A 5,161-nucleotide genomic window follows, 5' to 3' on the forward strand; every position below is an offset into this window, starting at 1 on the left:
GATAGTTCCTGATGTGAGAGGCAAGTACAAAAATGCATGACAGGCCAGGGAAAAGTTGAGGTGCAGAAAAGGAAGTTAAGAGAACTCATTTAGCTTCTCAAGAATGGTTTGCTGAGGGGCACCTGAGTGGCTCAGTTGGTTGGGCGTCTACCTTCGGCTCACGTCATGATCCCAGGGTCCTGGGATTGACCCTGCATCCAGCTCCCTGATCAGCAGCTGGGAGTCTGCTTGTGATCTCTCATACTCTCTCCTAAATAATTAAATTTTAAAAATCACTTCTTTAAAAAAAAAGAAAAAAGAATGGTTGCTGAGAAGGAGATAGGTCAATCTTTGGGTGGCAAAGAGCCTCCAAAAGGAAAGGCCCCTTGGTCCCTTTGGGGATCAACATGGTCGACCCCTCTCTGATGGATTGAAATGGTTCTGAGTAAAGTCCACTGCAGGTGGGCCTGCCTGGCACTGACTGTCTAGCTCAGTGCCAGGCCCTAAGCTGGCAGGGCTCTGGGTAGTGCGGTCTGGGGCTGGAAGCTTCTCCCATCCCAGGCACTTTGGCACATCAGAGTCTTTCTCCACTGGAGAACTACCTTAGAAATCCCTTGTAAATCTTGACCATTGAGGAAATCACATCACTGCCTTGGTGGACGAGGACGTAGAGATTGTGTGGGACCAGGTTCTATAGGGATACCTTGGTGTGACAACAGAAGCCACGGCTAATCAGAGGCTCCAGTGCTCTCTTCTGTCACCCAGCTTTGGATGAACCAGCCCTTTTGAGGAAGTCCTTGTATGCTTCAACAATTCAAGGTGAAGGAAAAACCCAAGAGAGAGACACTGTATTTCTTGTTACTTCAGATAGGCTTTAGTAGTTAATATGAATATTTATGAAATGTTTCTCTTATTTATACCCCAAGTTGATTAAACAGGTACATATAGTAGAATGTTAATGCAACCATTTGAAATGATACTGGAAAATAAAACAAGCACATTTGATGACGTGAAAAAATATTTAGGACATATTAATTGAAAAACTAGTATGAACATGGCAATCTGATTTTTTTTATTTTTCAGTTTATTTATTTATTTATTTATTTATTTATTTATTTGTTTATTTATTTACTTATTTATTTTTAAAGTAGGCTCCATGCCCAGGGTGGAGCCCAATGTCGGGCTTCAACTCACAACCCTGGGATCAAGAACTAAGCTAGGATCGAGAGTCTGATGCTTAACTGATTGAGCCACCCAGGTGCCCCTGGCAAAATGATTTCTTTTAAAAGAAAATATAATATATATGGACAGATATAAGACTGTAAGAATATACACCAGTTAGCAGTCACTGTTCCTGAGTGGTGGAATGTAAGGATTCAGGGTGATTTTTCTTTTCCACTTACACTTGTTTTTAAAACTTCCAACAGTGTGTTTGTATTGCCTTTTTTTTTTTTTTTTTTTTTTTAGTAAGTTAGATAACACAGTTATTTTTTAAAAGGATTGTCAAGAAGCAATAGGATCCCATCTGAGCCTGGAAGAGAAATCTGTCAAGGGGCCCATGTATGAGGTTGAATGCACTCCCTCCAGCTGCACTCAGCAGCTTCCCTTACCAAAGGGAAAACAACCTGGCCAAATTTAGCGATGTACCTAGCCCAGTGCCGTTCACAGGTCGCCCATGGGACACATCCAGGAAGAGCTGCCCTACATTCCCCTCCTGGGGCTCCATAGACAGTCCACCATCCTTGAGCTGGCATCTTCTATCCATCTACATAAATGAAACTTTCCCCTCTTTGCAACCCCTGCAGACAACTATCTGGAGACCACTTGTACCCAGACCAAAGAGAAAAAGCACATTGGTGGACCAGAATCCAGCAATTGGAAGGATGGCCCTCTCCGTTCTAGCCAGAATCCTTGATGAGTCCTATACAGCATTCAAATTTGAGTTGGCTCATGAGCACACTCATCCTGGCCTAGTTTGTTGGTCCATCCTCTATGCATCAGTGAGTCTGACTCAAGTAAAGCCCTTGGGGCAGCTTCTGGGCTCAGAGGCTTTGCTCTGGGTCAGCCCCATTGGAGAGGAGCTGAGTGATGCTTCCTACCTATATTCAGCTCGTGTGTATAAGGGCACAGTTGGCAGATATGAGGATGTCTCCATTGGGCCATGTGGAAAAGCCTGGACCTCTACCTGGCCCTCTACTCTTTCTAGACCCCTGAGCTTTTGACCTCTAAATCAGATGCCACCATCTACCCCATGGGAAACCCAATACGCAGCCAGACCTTTCTGCCCTGGGCAGCAAGGCCACCTCTCCCAGGTCCTTTTACTGAAACAGCAGGGGTGAAGTGGGACAGGTGCCCTCTCTGGTACCTACTAGCTTTCTCTGAGCTTCTTACAAAGACAGTGAAGGAAACACACAATTCATCTCTGACTTGTGATAGGCACTCCATAAATCCTTGTTAAACGAACAAATGAATAAGGGAGTGAATTAATCTATTACCTAGTTTTGTGGGCACAGAGGCCTTACGTGGCTGGATGAGGAGATCAACTCTTTTTTAGACTAGGAACACATAGATAAAAATATCTACAGTGCTCAGCCATGAGTAAAAAAGAAATGCTAAGAAGCCAAAGTTTGTAACTGCGATTCAGAATCTGTATGTATTAATCATTTGTATGTATTAATCATGATACTTAAAAAAGTCTTTCCTTGGCACTGGAACCACAGATTATCAAGTCCAACCGAGTCCAAGTTTTAGATAAGAGAAACCAAGGTCCAGTGTGCCTGGCTGGCTCAGATGCTTAAGCATCTGCCTTTGGCTCAGGTCATGATCCCAGGGTCCTGGGATCGAGCCCCACATCAGGGTCCCTGCTCAGTGGGGAGCCTGCTTCTCCCTTTCCCTCTGCCTGCTACTCCCCCTGCTTGTGCTCTCTCTCTATATCATAAAAATAAATAAAATATTTTAAAAAAGAAAGAAAGAAAGAAAAAGAAAAACCAAGGTCCAGAACAAAAAGGGGGTGTCCAAAGCGAGCAGCCTAGTGAAATGAAAATACAGTACAGTCCTCTTGGCCCTGGACCCTGTAGGGCTCTTCCCAGTGTTTATGCCAGTGTTTTTTTATTTGTTTGTTTTTGTTTTTTTTAAATGAGTTTTGTAATTTTTTAAAGATTTATGTATTTATTCATGAGAGACACAGAGAGAGGCAGAGACATAGGCAGAGGAGAAGCAGGCCCCCCGCAGGGAGCCTGGTGCAGGACTCAATCCCGGATCCTAGGATCATGCCCTGAGCCAAAAGCAGACAGATGCTCAACTGCTGAGCCACTCCCTGTCTATGCTGGTGTTGCTGGAGGTCTGCTGCTCTGGGGCAGCGGGGGAAGTTCCTCTTATAGACAGATATTGGTTGGAAACCACGTCGTTGCTGCAAGCCTACTGTGTGCCAGGCAAGTTGCTAGGTGCTGATGATACAATGATGGACTAGATGGCACTTTGACAAGAGAGGAGCTAGGAATTAGGGTAAGGAAAATGCACCTGGCTTTGGGAGCCTGGAGGAGGGACACATAGCCCAGACTTGGGGTGAAGGGTCAGGTTGGGGGAGCTTGGGATGGGAAGCAGGAACTCCACACCTTCCTCTTAGAGCCTCTCCAGACACATCCCCCCACCCTCCATCATTCCTGCGCCACTCTGTCTCCTGCTTGAGTGAGAGCACCAGATAAATGTCACAGCTCAGAGGCAAAGGGGACAGATAAGCAGGACAGCCTGCTCAAATGAAAGAGGCCCCAGGCAGGGGTGTCAGACCCCAGAGGGAGGCCTCAGGAGGGAAGGGACTTGACATCTTGTTTGAAGGGATGCAGGGGGAAAGCTTAGACCCCGTGGCAGAGGCCCGAGCTCCAGGACCTTTTCAGCAGGCCCTCCAATCCCCGGGCAGTCAAACTGGCTCTGCTCTTCGACCCAAATCGGTCTTGTCTAGAGGCCAAAGCTTCTCTACGAAGCCCTAGATGACTCCTGAACTCTGCCTTGTTTTCTACCTCCTTCCTCCCATTCGCTGACTCTCCACCTCGCTAACAACTCATCCCTCCTGCCTCATCAGCCTACCCTGAGCTATTTTTTCCATCTTTCCTCATTTGGATAGCTCCTAGAATTCAATTTCTTCTGAGGAAGCTTGAAGGCAGACGCAGAGGTGATGAGAGAGGAGCATCCATACTCCCCTGCTGCCCGGTGGTGCTACCAGTAGGGTTAGCCTACGTGGGGGTCTGGGTATCAGGACAGAGGAGGCATATTCCCAGTAGGTCAAGGTGGAGAGCTTAATGAAGAATATCATAAGGGGAAACCAACAAAGACAGGGAAGCACCCCAACAAGAATCAGCAAGAAGCAGCTTCCACCTCGGGCCATATGGATGGAGGAGCTCTCCAGAGAGGACCACCTGACAGTGCTGTGTGGCTTTTCATAGAGGGAGAGTGCCTACGCACAGTGGCCTGGCGGGGAGAAGGCCACAAAACAAACACTCCGATGTCTCTCTCTTCCTGCCCTCTGATGTTCTGTGGTGTCTTCCAATGGCCAAATCCACCTGGAAAACAGGACAAGAAAATCCATTGATGCAGTCCATAAAGGTCAGGTTCTCAGGCACGGAGTAGGGTGGAAAAGAGTGGATGGTGGCTCCTGAGGGGTAAACTGAAGGCATCCAGCTCATCTGACTATGTGCTGTAGTGTCATATAGCTCAACTCATTTAGGGACCATGAGAATCTTATGAAGCAGACATTATTACCATCCCCATTTTATTTTGTGTTTTAAAGATTTATTTGAGAGAAAGAGAGAGAGCACAAGTGTGCACAAAGAAGGAAAGAGGGTCTTAAGCAGACTCTGCGCAGAACATGGAGCCCAAAGCAGGCCTCAACCTCACGACCCTGAGATCATGACCTGAGCCCAAACAAAGAGTGGGACACTCAACCGACTGCATCCCCAGGCACCCCTATTATCCTCATTTTAGAAAGAAGGAACCTGAAGCCCAGAGAAACTAAGAAATTTACCTTAATCCTACCTAGTGAATGGTAGGCTACAGATTTGAGGCAAGGCACCCCGACCCCAGGGCTATGTCTTTGTTCAGAATCTGTCTAATCTAGACCAGTGCTGTCTAATAGAGCTTTCTGCAGTTCAGGAATGCTCTACATCTGCACCGCCCAATGCAGTAACCA

This window comes from Canis lupus, chromosome 32 (genome assembly GCF_048164855.1).
Source record: "Canis lupus baileyi chromosome 32, mCanLup2.hap1, whole genome shotgun sequence".
NCBI classification, from domain to species: domain Eukaryota; kingdom Metazoa; phylum Chordata; class Mammalia; order Carnivora; family Canidae; genus Canis; species Canis lupus.